This window comes from Stigmatopora argus, chromosome 20 (assembly GCF_051989625.1).
Source record: "Stigmatopora argus isolate UIUO_Sarg chromosome 20, RoL_Sarg_1.0, whole genome shotgun sequence".
Taxonomy (NCBI): domain Eukaryota; kingdom Metazoa; phylum Chordata; class Actinopteri; order Syngnathiformes; family Syngnathidae; genus Stigmatopora; species Stigmatopora argus.
The window spans coordinates 10438964-10452635 of record NC_135406.1 but is presented as its reverse complement, the minus strand read 5'-3'; the positions used below and the strand labels follow the sequence as shown (position 1 = coordinate 10452635).

General features: G+C 37.7%; 1 protein-coding gene and 1 non-coding gene across 2 annotated transcripts in view; one reads left to right on the top strand and one right to left on the bottom strand.

The window, feature by feature from the left end:
* The window catches only part of LOC144065582 (uncharacterized), a 51779-nt gene that overhangs the window by 28519 nt on the left and 9588 nt on the right, over positions 1–13672 (top strand). The gene's annotated exons all lie outside the window — the stretch shown is intronic.
* LOC144066371 (U2 spliceosomal RNA) lies at positions 8757–8947 on the bottom strand. The gene has a single exon (XR_013297545.1). It is a non-coding gene; the product is annotated as a U2 spliceosomal RNA (small nuclear RNA).

Below are 13672 nucleotides of genomic sequence, written 5' to 3'. Positions count from 1 at the left end.
CCATATGTGAAATGACAAAAAAAATGCACTAAAATTAGCTCAAATCCACTTCCTAGCAGCATTTATTGACTGAATACAAATACTGGAGCTTTTGAGACATTACAACCAGGCCAGGGGGTGATTTCCTTGGGAAAAGACAGCGATGGACGTCAATGGCGAAATGGCAAAAATTAAACTGGGATAAAATCCACATCCTCGCAGCATTAAGTGATTAAATACAAACACTGGAGCTTTTCAGATATGAGAACCGGGCCCACAATTGAAATATTATTTAGGAATTGAGCCATAAAATCATTTTTAACTGTACACAATATCCATCCTCCTTTCTTTCTTCCTTCTTTCCTATTGCCATCGAAGCTAATGATGAAAGTCGAGCCTGTCCTGTCATATTTCTGGCATAGTCCGTTTTGAAAGGAACAGGCTGAATAAGCAGGTCAGGAGGGCCAGCTCTGTTCTGGGCTGTCCTCTGGACTCTGTGGAGGAAGCGGGAGAGCGGAGAATGCTGACCAGGATGATGTCCATCATGGACAGCACCTCCCACCCCCTGCATGAGTCTGTGGAGTCCCTCCGAAGCTCCTTTAGCAATAGACTGCGGCACCCTCATTGCAGGAAGGAGCGCTTCCGCAGATCCTTCCTCCCATCAGCTGTCAGGCTCTTTAACAAAAAAATGGCTGAGTGTTAAGACCTACCGTATGCATGCATGTATATTTTGGTGCATGTATGTATGTATATATGTGCTAAGCAACACGCTTATTTATTTATATATTTATTCATGTATTTATTTATTAACTTACTTATTACTTATCTATTTATGTCTAAAATGCAATGACATGTCCCAGCCAGCAAAATGCCAACGCCTATGAAAAATCATTGTGGGGTTGCCAATTCGAAATCTGATTGGTTAAAAGCAACAGTCTTGTTTAATGCAGCAGACCCCGCAGAACTGATTTTGAAGGCTTTGAGGCAGATCTGATCTGGCAACAAATAATGGCTGAAATGAGATTGGTTAAATGCTTCAATATGAAAACACATCTGGAAGCAGTGCAACCAGGGGGGGAAGCAATGAAAGGAAGCTAACAGACCATTTGGAATAATAAGTATTAATGGACAAAATATAATATGATTCAGATATTTCTTAGGCCAGCAGAGAAGGCCTTGAAGGCCCTGATGGCCCGCCACTGCTACTACTACTACCACTACTACTACCACTACTACTACTACCACTACTACTACTACTACTACTACTACTACTACTACTACTGCGCCTTATATGTGCATAATATATAAAACCAATTTTAATAAAGGCCATTCTTTGAAGGTGCGCCTTTTATGTTGATATTAGTACACATACACGACACCCTGTGATCTCGCCGCCAGGTGGTCACGTGGTTCACGGCGGCCCAGACAGTTCCAAACACAACCAGCCCTGCAGTGTATTTCTAAAGGGACGGAGAGCAACAATTGCCACAATTCATGGTAAAAATATCTGACTTTGTTAAATGAAGTAGTGATGAAGTACCATGTAATATGTCAATTGAATGATCGATTAACACTTGATTATAAACCCACTGCTTAGTTCATGAATGTTTTAACTTATATTACTCTGAAGATGAGATTTTTCTTTCAACAGATTCCAGATGTTTGTTTCCCATTTTTAACTTCGTATTTAAAAAAAAACATTCTATTTGGTATTCAGATTTTCAAACCATCATTTTGTTAGAGATTATAAAAATGTGATTTGTAGAGAAGTGCTATTTTATTCTAGTATTATTTTGAGTTGTGCCTTTGTTCAGACCTTTTTTGTTTTGTAGTCACACTAGTGAGACACCTTATTCCTATTCTATTCGTGGTAAAAAAAAAATCATGGCACCATGTGACTCCACACTGTTTTCATTAGTACTGGTTCACCAGATTTAATTCACCTATGAAGTTACATGCCTCGATCTTAGGCCTTCCTGCATGACCTGTCAAAAAATCACTGTTGTTTTCACTTTTTATTTTACTTGTCTTTTTTTATTACTTTGATATTGCTGAAAAATCTGCTCTGCAGGCATACAAATATAGAATATACTTTTTACTTCATGCTGATGTAATCAATTGTCACTTTTCATGGGCAATATTTGAAGCAAATGACCAACAATGCAAGGAATTAAATATAATTAAGCAATTAAAGATTTTTAGTCATTGGAATCAATATTGCAAAAAATAACTCTAGCTCTATAGCTATCGTAAATTAAGGTGTGTTGTTGGAATTATGTTTAAAAAGTGCCTTCTAAATTATGGACCCCTTCAATGATTTTTTTAAATTTCCATTACTATTTATTTCAAATGTGCAGAAAGTCCAACTCCCTAAAACAGAAGGGCACACACATTTAAAACAAAATAAAATGAGCTCCCATTTGTCAATACCACAAATCCATTTCACACAAAAAAATCAATTCACATATAACAATCCTCTTTTCTCAAAAAGTAAAACCCAGTAAATAAGCTTCCTGTGTTCAATGAGTACTGTTATGTTCAATAGATTCATTTTTTTCATTGAGTTACTTTAACTTGTACTATTAGAAAACTACTCTTGTTTCTATTCAAATAAAAAAAAATCTTTCATTCACCTTTTTAAAATTTGTATGGTTAATAACTTCCAAATGCCGAGCCTAGTGTGGCCGAGCGGCCCAAGGTGCTGGATTAAGGCTCCAGTCTCTCAGGGGTGTAGGTTCAAATCCCACCACTGCCAATTGATTGATCCGCCAAATCCTGTCATTCACAACTTCAGACCTATTGGATTGCATGTATACCCTGGGCCTTTACCATGCATGCATGGTGCTCTTGCTTTTCTGATGGTATTTGAATTTATACATCCTTTAACTATCTGCTTCAATGTTTCTCCATGACAAAGCCTGAATTCATTACATTCATGTCAAATTCATTCATTCATTTTCTGTACCCTCTCTGCCTTATTCACATTGAATGTCAGAAAATGATTATCATAAATAATCATATAATCAATGTATTTTTAGTTTATGTAGAATAGTTTTTTACTGGACAGTATTTTCTTGGCTCCTTTTCTGAAGTTTCAGATGAGGAGTTGTGGTAAAAGTTGCATAAATTGATGCAAAAACAGAATCATCGTCATCAACACCACAGTACTCAGAAATGAAAACATTTGAAGTTTATTTACTAGGTTTCGATTTATGAGAAAGGAGGATTGTGATATGGGAATCGAGTCTGTGTGTGAAATGGGCTTGTGGTATTTTCAAATGGGTTGTACTTTTATTCTATTTCTTTTAAATGTGTGGGTCCTTTAGGATTTTCTCTTTTAGAAATTGGGAAAAACAACTGTAATGTGCCACTGTCAATCATGAGTTACTGAAAATACACATTTGAAATAAATAAATCGTACTGGAAAATGAAACATTTCTCGAAGGTGTCTTTAACCCAAAAGAGACTTTTTAAACCATTTCCAAAACGGGCCGTAATTTGTGAATGATAGTAATGTTTTAGTATACACTTCTGCAATATTGAATACTTAGTGAAAGTATTGATAAATGTCTGATAAATATTCATAATTATTTAGTTACATTTACATTTACTAACTGAGTGGTTAGCACGTTGGCCTTACAATTCCGAGGTCATGGGTTCAAAATACACACAATAACCCACACAGGTGAAAAACCATAGTCAGGACGAATGTACTCAATGGACGTTTTCCACTTTTAGTCCTATGCGTGTGATTTTATCTAATCCAAGAGTGTTGGCTCAGCAGATTTAACTCGTCGGTGACGTTAAATGGGGATCTGACAAGAGTAAACACATTATAAGATATTTTCCCAGTTAATTTTCGTTCATTTTCACTTTTTGAACTTGTGTTTTCTGTTTATTTCTTAACTTACTATCGCCTTTTTTTTAAATATAAGAAAATGTGAAATGTGAATTTCATTGCAGGGTTCAAACTTAGTCAGGACCACCGCCTTTTCTCCTGTTCACAACTAACTGGGATAGGCCCCAACAAGCACACGACTCCCATGAAGATAAGCAATACAGAAGATGAACAAATGAATATTTTACACCCCCCTCATGTTATCAAAGTGTTCCCTTTTTTTAACAAGACATGCAACCATTCCATAAACGTGTAGGCAAATCCAATCATTGTAACAACCAACTGCGTCTATTCGAATGTAAAATAATAAAAACTACCCTCACAAGATATTGCAAGGCTGGCGAACAAGACACGAAGAGCCAAATTGTAAAACTGTCCGACTGAACCCTTATCGTCCTCTAAAATTATGAACGCGTTGTTGATTTGTTTCCTGTCTCTTATGTCTTACACTCTACTGGGACCAAGAAAAAAGTGCTAAATTAGTGAATTTCGCTGGATTCATCTGTTGAAGGCATTTTTTCATTAATAATATGGTTCCAGACTCTGGGTTAAAAGTTCTCTTTAGATTTTTTTGTCCGAACATTGTCACCTACCGGAAATGTATCTTGATGAAAATATCTGGAAAAACTCAAATCTGGTGCTGTGGTTTTTGCTTGTTTAAGCATGTGCTGCTCCCGCTCTGACAAAGAAGTGGGTTGTATTTGAAGGAGTTCTTCAATTCCACAGTCATCACTGACATTAAAGTTAGCTGACCAAAATATCAGATGGTTGATGTTTGACATAGCTTTTGCGAAAATGTATAAACTATCAATTCAGGTGATCACGCTAGATCAAAATGATACATTTCAAACAATTTTCAACAGTGTGATTTCTGGATTTTTCTTTTTAAGGTGAACCTGCACCTACGATGAAAATGTCAGAACACCATGATTTCTAAGTGGGAGAACTTTCAATATAGCTAGATTTTCAAATACTTATATTGAACTCACTGAATAAGGTTATAAAGACCCAATAGGTTGCTTTTTGTATTGAAAGAAACTTTCATCATGGGCAATAGTGGATGCATGGATACTGTGCTGTCTAACTTAGAAATGTGTTATTTCTCTTTGAAGCAAACTTTTGATAAATTATAAAGACACAAATGTCCCAGCCAAAACATGGCCCAAACACAAAACTTTACCTCAATCAAAAAATCAGTTTTAAACAGTGAAAAATAGTGCTTGAGTGCATTTTTTTAAATCTCAGCTATGATTTTGCATTCAAATACATTTTTTCTTTGATTGAAGAGTTTTTTATCATAGTGAGGTTGTGAGTTGTTTGAATACACATCAATATTTAGACCGAGGGATTTCTTTTTATTGAATAATAAGACACTAATTACAAATAGAATCACAAATGTACCTCCATTAATGTAGTTTAACAATAATAATCCAGAATTATCAGAGAAGAGTTATTTTTTCAATGATCCACAAACTGGTTCTTTTTAATTCTGCTGGGCAAAATACCCCCCACCTACTACTTCATGTTTGGCAGCTAGCACCTTATTAGGCTACTGTAGCACCATCTTTGCAATGACGGTGAATGACTGTTGAAGGAAGAGCACTCAGTCTTCCTTCTCGGGTTCGATTAATTTCGGATGTGGAAGATGTTGGGTGTCCAAATACAGGCTGGAGGCGATGAACAGTGACTTCCAAGCTTTTATTACAGAATATTCTGAGCACAGGTGAACCACAGGCAAGGCTGTCGTCCGCAAATGCGCCGAGACAGACAACTTACATTCATTCACCTTTATTCTCTCAATAGGGTGGTACCGAAACCGAACAGGGATGGGATTTTCCCCTACTTCATACAGTAAGGTATTTGTTATGAACCGGCAATGTTGCAAGTGTTCAAGGACACATCTGGTTACAGGACAGAGCTCTACTAAGGAGACGCTTGAGACTCATGGAGTCATGAATAGAAACAGGCAAAATACACATTTCAATATGAGACCCACTTCACGACCCAGCTATTAGCAAAGCCCCTCTTTTTAGGCAATGAATCGAATATTTGTCTCAATATAGACATTACAATATGGACGTCTTGGACTTCAGGTCATGTAACTGACCAATCCTAGGCGCCGCATTCAGCTTCATACCAAGTACTGGGTAAGAAAAAACAAGTTGCCGCAGCAGTAGTGGTCTGCTCAGCCCAAAAATCAATGCTTTGTAACTCCTCGGCTGTTTAGGGAGCCATCTCTTTTAGCAGAATGCTACAAGCAAAATGTTGGTGGGGTTGAAACTAACACATCAGACTTTTTGGCAGAGAGAGTCATATACCATTTATATTTTTACGTTGTAGTATTCTTTAGATCCAGAATTTGAAAGTAAAAATACCTGAAAATGTCTATAATCTCTCATCTCAGTTCTGAACCGCTTTATCCTCATTAGGGTCGCGGGACCAGTGTTCCCTCTAAGCTGCGCGCTGTGCGCAATTGCGCACTACTCTCGTCTTCTCTGCGCAGCAGCAATCATATGGCGCGCAGTAAAAAAAAAAAAAAATCGGATTTTTTTTTTTTTTTTTTTTTTTTTTTTACCCCATGATGGCGCCGTTTAAGCGGCAGCCAGTGGCAGTAGCTCTGTCCACTTATGTTTTTCGTGTTTTACAGCATGTTTTACATGAAAAATTAGAGGGAACATTGACATGCACCTGCTTGTGGCAGGTGTGATACTGGTGTGCCCATAGCGAGCAATGATGATGTCGTGACCGGATGATTCGCCTAAAGACGTTTCGCCGACGGACGTTTGACAGACGGACAGGTCGCCGAATGGACGTTCCGCCGAACGTTCATTCGGCGACCTGCCCGTCTGTCAAACGTCCGTCGGCGAAACGTCATTAGGCGAATCATCCGAGTACCGATGATGTCGCTCACACTGGTACTCGGTGCGCTCAGGGAGGTTGACTTTCTGCTCAGACCAACGAAAAATTAGAGGGAACATTGCGCGGGACCCTCGCGTATTGGAACCAATCCCAGCTGTCTCCGGGGCAGAGGCATGGGACTTCCTGAATCAGTGGCCAGCTAATCGCAGGGCACAAGGAGACGGACAATCATGCACACACCCATACCTAGGGGCAATTTAGAGTGTCCAATCAACCTAACATGCATGCTTTTGGAATGTGGGAGTTAACCCAAGACCCCAGAGCTGTGAGGCCAACTGTTGGAGTAATCATTATTATAAATGTGTTTGCAATGCTTATTTAGGAATATAAAGTTAGCCACTCGTCCCACCAGACCACATAGCTGAAAATGTGTGCATTTAATTTAATATTCCTACACTTTTAAAACACAAAAATTATCTGAATTCTTTAACAACATTGTCACGCCGTTGATATGCAAAAAGGAGTCTCATAGAAAAAAACATTATGATTAAAGCGAAGCTAGAGGTACCGTCAGTGACACAGTGGTGTGCAAACGTGACACTCCTATTAGTGTGTACGGGACTCAGCTCTCTCACCAGTTGTTTCACATTTTACCTAACAGGTTAGTAAACAAAAGAACCATAAACAGCCCATGAATTATTAGCAGTTTTGGGAATTGAGCCCACACCTCCTGAGAGACTGGAGCTTAAATCCAGCAACTTGGACCGCTTAGCCACACTACCTTGAATGAAGCTGAATGAGAGATTGTGTAGTTGTAAATTGTGAAATAACCTTAAAACCCCTTATATTTAAATATTAAAATGTGTTATTTGTTACTTGCAATAAGATCAAACACATATGTAACATTTAAAGCAAATGTCCTTAAAATTACCTAACTTTTTCTCAAAATGTAGCTTTTCGATTGTCACGGCTAGCTAGACTCGAACTGGACTTCGAGCTGCTCTCTTCACGCTGTGGCATTAAGAGACCAAATTTAACATTATCTCCCCCCTCTGTCTAAAATCTGAATGGAGAACCTGGTAATTTGAGGTATTGAGACAGTAGAGGGCGATAATGCTACAGTAGTTGGCTGCCAACAACCGTAAAACCTTAAGAGAAAGAAGAGGAGGAAGAAGAGGAGGAAGAAGAGGAGGAAGAAGAGGAGGAAGAAGAGGAGGAGGAAGAGGAGGAGGAAGAGGAGGAGGAAGAGGAGGAGGAAGAGGAGGAGAAGGAAGAGGAGGAGGAGGAGGAAGAGGAGGAGAAGGAAGAGGAGGAGGAGGAAGAGGAGGAGGAGGAGGAGGAGGAAGGGGAGGAGCACGGGGAGGAGGACGGGGAGGAGGAGGGGGAGGAGGGGGAGGAGGAGGGGGAGGAGGAGGAGGAAGAGGAGGAGGAGGAAGAGGAGGAGGAGGAGGAGGAGGAAGAGGAGGAGGGGGAGGAAGAGGAGGAGGAGGAAGAGTAGGAGGAGGAGGAAGAGGAGGAAGGGGAGGAGGAGGAGGAGGAAAAAGCCATGCAGAGAGTGATTAACACCGCCCAGAAGATCATCGGCTGCAAAAACAATAATTTTCTAATGAAGATGTGATAGGATGAGCTACCACTATATCTGCAATAGTAGTTTGACACACATGCTAAAGCACAACAAACTATTGGGCGGTTCCACTCCATTAAGCAGCCAATCAAGTTGCAGCAGCTATTTTATGCAACCAATCGTGTTGCTGTCCCTATATTAGGCAGCCAGGGGATTGAAGCAGCGTTGTGATATAATATGAAGCAGGGCCTACATACATCCTTTGGGTTTAAAATGGGTTGTACTTAATGGGGGTGTAGTGAAATTAGTAATTAGATCAAATGATCCATTGGCATTTGTTACTAGCAGATGTAAATTTGATATGATTACTATTGGGGGAAGCAAGTCATTTCACTCATTTAACTTAGAAATTCTATGACCACAATGGGAGAAAGTAAAAATATTTTGAACAAAAGAGGGGATTGCACCATTCCTGGAGGTACTGCAATACCAAGTTGATGCATGGAGTAGATGACACAAGACCCTAGTTCATCTCCCAGTTAGAAAGATAATTTAAATATATGGTCCTCATATAGATAACATATCAGATATTAAACTGATAAAAATAGATACTACACTTGATCTTAGCCAAAAGACCAAGAAGCGATAACACTTAAACTGGCACGAAGGACTGCTTCAATCCAGACAATACAGCCTAAAGTAGTGGTACGCAATGGATGTCAAAAGTAACAGACATTTATACAACAAACTACAACTATACACATTTAGTATGATAACAGGGAAACTGCTGCCGCGTTTATACATTTTAATGTAAAGAATGTTTGGAAATGTAAGGCGCGGTGGGTCACGTTAGTCATGATAGAATCCCTTTATCCGCATTTCACAGTTCCTCAGGAGCAGAATTAAACCACCAATGATTTTTGATATCAATACACACATTACAAATTTTAATTGAGAAACTCAATTGAGCAACGATTTAAATTCACACCCTCATTGTGTTGCCATTCACGTTAGGCATTTCCTCTGTATAGCTCTAATATGCTGTTTCTTTGAGTATTGAGAGTGTTAAGAGTGTTTTTGAGGGGTAAAAGCGCAAGTCAAATGCATCGCCGCTCCCCTGGTGTGTTTTGAATGGATTTACCGTAATGCTTGGAATGCGTGGGGAGGCTAATTTTAGGGTGAACGTCCGCTGGGTTGGATTGGATTGGATAACTTTATTCATTCCGTATTCGGGAAATTTCGTTGTCACAGTAGCAAGAGGGTGAGGATGCAGGAATAGGGAAGGCATTTTAGACATAAATAGATAGGTAATAAGTAAGTTAATAAATAAATACATGCATAAATATATAAATAAATAAGCGTGTTGCTTAGCACATATATACATACATACACATAAATGTACATGCATGCATACGGTAGGTTTGTTCGCAATAAGTAGCGTGCCGGCAAGAAATAAAACCAGTCACTCAAGCAGTCTGGCCATACAAAAATTGAATTTCGTGTGCAGACAAGACGCACCGACTGATTGGGCGCCTCGACCATTTTAGAGAAAATTGTAGACTTTTAAGTGCGCCCTATAGGTGTTAAATTACGGTACTGTTTGGCCACCATGGATGGCGCCATTTTGACGGCAGGAGCAAAATAACGAATGTGACCCCGGACAGGCAATTGAGTAAAGTGCAGGATCACACAATTCCCAAAATTCTGGTTTCACGACAGGTGTCAAAAAAATAAAAGCATTTCATTCTGTATGAATATGCTTCAAACTAATATTTATTGTCTATACTTTATTAACAACTACATAGCATTAGTATTGCAAAACACATCAAATAGTCGTTTAACTCATGGACTCCCATTGACGGTGCTGCCATTCAGCTGGGCAGGTTGGCGGCGACAAACAGATGAACGTCGATCATCGTCATTGGCAATGAATGAGTTAAAGAGCTATTAGATATTGAGTTAAGAATGTATTTAGAAGGAATTTAATCTATTGTCTACAATAGCGCAAACTGCTCCAACTTGTATAATTATTAACAATTTATTTTTATTACTTACTTGCCGTAGAGCAGGGGTCCCCAAACTTTTTCCTGTGAGGGCCACATAACTTTTCCCTTCTCTGATGGGGGGCCGGTGTCAGTTTGTAACAGAAAAAGTGTGACGATCGTAGGGGAGCTTAAATTTTTTATCGTTTTCCAGAAAGCCACACATAACCAAATAATCCTTTCCAGGTTCTTTACAGAAAAAAAGTCAGGAAACAAATAATAATACTATTAATGAAATAAATAATAACTAAATAACCCTCTCTGAGTTCTTCACAGAAAAAACAGGAAATAAATAACACTATTTATGAAATAAATAATAACTAAATAACTCTCTCTGGGTTCTTCATAGAAAAAAAAGCCATGGAACATTAACTTTCTGTTGTGCCATGCACAATCTTCTCCCTTTGCTCTGAAGTTTATGCACGACACTACAACCGTCATTACAGAATCCCACGTCAACATTTTGCAGCACAGTGCTTGCTGGTGAATTTGGCAGTGGACTCGTAGCGGGGCGGTGAGACCCCCTTTTTCCAACTCCCGGTTCATGCATCCCATTATTAGACCGTGAGTTTCGGCCACCATGCTAGGAGCCCCGTCAGTCGTGATGCTAGCTAGCTTTGACCAGTCCAGGTCCAACTTCTCCATGGTTTGGCACACTTTGTTAAAAATATCCTCTCCCGTTGTACAAAACAAGATACAAGCTACGGCGTAGAGGTTTTTTTTTTAACTACCAGGAAGAGCCCAGCCCGGTGCGTTATAGTTGTTTAAACTTTCCTTTTTTTTTTAGTTTGCATGATTTTGTTTGAATCAGTCAATTGTCTTGGAATCAAGTTTGAACCTTTTTCTGTCCACGAGAAAGTAAATTATTTGTAATTGGAAGACACCGTCCTGGCTGTTTATTGCAGCACACACACACACACACACACACACACACACACACACACACACACACACACACACACACACACACACACACACACACACACACGAATCGCATCTTCTACAGAACAATTCAAAACGAGGACATTTAAAGTTAATAAACTAAAATAATAAAAATACAATAGTAAAATAGCACTATGCTTACATCAGCCCTGTATCTGTAGACATTGTAATTTATTTTCGAGACATGTAAGTTAAATGTCAACTCACCTGACATTTTGGGGTTTAATGATTGCTTATTTTGGCGATGTGTTGATGCCAAATGCCTTGTTTCTTCACTTTATTAGCGGCTAACTTAGGCTGGGCTAAGCTAAACAAGTCGCGAAGTTTCAACGTCCTCCAAAACGATGGGTTCTGGGCATCCCCTCAAATGTCCGCCACATTTCAATGGCCAAAAAGTACATTAAACGTAGATCTGCTTGAGGCCGAGGGAGAAAAAAAGCATAAAATACATACCTGTCAACTTGTACGTTTTATACGTATTTTATACGTTTTTTTACCATTTCAAATCATGTACGCCGTACACCGACTTTTGTACGGGGAAAAAAAAATTAAAAAAAATGCCAATATTTATGAAAACCGATCTCAACTAAACCGTTTTGGCTAAAATCCAGATAGTCTCGTAGGCTGGTAGCCAACGACGCTACTGTCATCGATCGTTACTATTGTCACGGTATACCAGCAAAAATTATCCTCAATCGTATGTATTTTTTTAGCGGTGCGTACGGCAATATCGATAAAGGATGACATGCGCATGCGTAGATATACATAGAGTAAATATCGTGGAAGCAAGCATGGAGGAGCCACCTAGTACGAAACGAAGAACTCAAGGATCGGGTCGACACCAGAAAGAATGGGAGTTACTTCAAGGTGAATATGCTGGCTGGATTAAAGCATCGTTAAGAGGCACTCAATTCTCATTCTGTGTCCCTTGCAATAAAGACGTGAAAGTTGCTGCGAGTGGATTTTACGATCTGAAAAGCCACTTTAAAACTGCCGGACACGTGGAGAATGTGAAAAAAACCAATTCACATGTCCGATTAACCAAGCACTTCGTCTCTATCGCAAATCCTGCAGCATCCCACAAGACGACAAATGCGGAAATTCTCTTCTGCCATTTTCTTGCTGAGCACAACATTGCTTTCACAGCTGCGGACCACTTCTCGGATTTGGTGAAAGTTATGTTTCCGGATTCACAGACACCTAAGGTAATTTATTATTATTATTATTATTATTATTATTATTATTATTATTATTATTATTATTATTATTATTATTATTATTATTATTATTATTATTATTATTATTATAATTATTATTATAATTATTATTATAATTATTATTATAATTATAATAATTATAATAATTATAATAATTATTATAATTATCATAATTATCATAATTATCATAATTATGATAATTATGATAATTATTATAATTATTATTATAATTATTATAATTATTATAATTATTATAATTATAATTATAATAATAATTATAATAATAATTATAATTATAATTATTATAATTATTATAATAATTATTATTATAATTATTATTATAATTACTATTATAATTATTATTATAATTATTATTATAATTATTATTATAATTATTATTATAATTATTATTATAATAATTATAATAATTATAATAATATAATAATTATAATAATATAATAATAATTATAATAATTATAATAATTATAATAATTATTATTATTATTATTATTATTATCATTATCATCATCATCATCATTCATATCTACAATGAATCAGCATTTATGGCACCGTGTCAACCATAACGGCCTTGGGAAAAGCCCCATTTGTTATTTAATTTTGATAATTCATGCATTATACCTGTTATGAGAACAAAGCACTTTGAGTTCCTGACACTGCTGCCAACTTTAATTGTGAAAACTATTTAATTTACCAACTTTGTTGCTACACACATATACATATAGATATATTTTTTTCCAGAAAGAATTGTGTACATTGTTGAATATATATTTATGTGATTAAAATTTTATATTTTAATATTATATTTTTGCAGGAGTTTGCATGTCGGAGGACCAAGGCTACGATGATTGTTAAGGAGAACCTTGCACGTGGCTACACCCAAGACGTCATTCAGTACTGCAGAACTCACCCATTTACCCTCATGATTGATGAAAGCAATGATCGTACTACCAAAAAGCGACTTGTTGTGTTAGCTCACTTCTTTGATGGGGAGAACACAAATACCAGACTCCTCGATCTACCAGAGTTGGCATCAGGCACAGCAGCATCAATCTTTGCCGTTATTGACAACATTTTACATGAAAATGACATTCCATGGAGTAACTGTTGGATCTAATCGATAAACATTCAATAACTTCGAAATAGAGGAAGC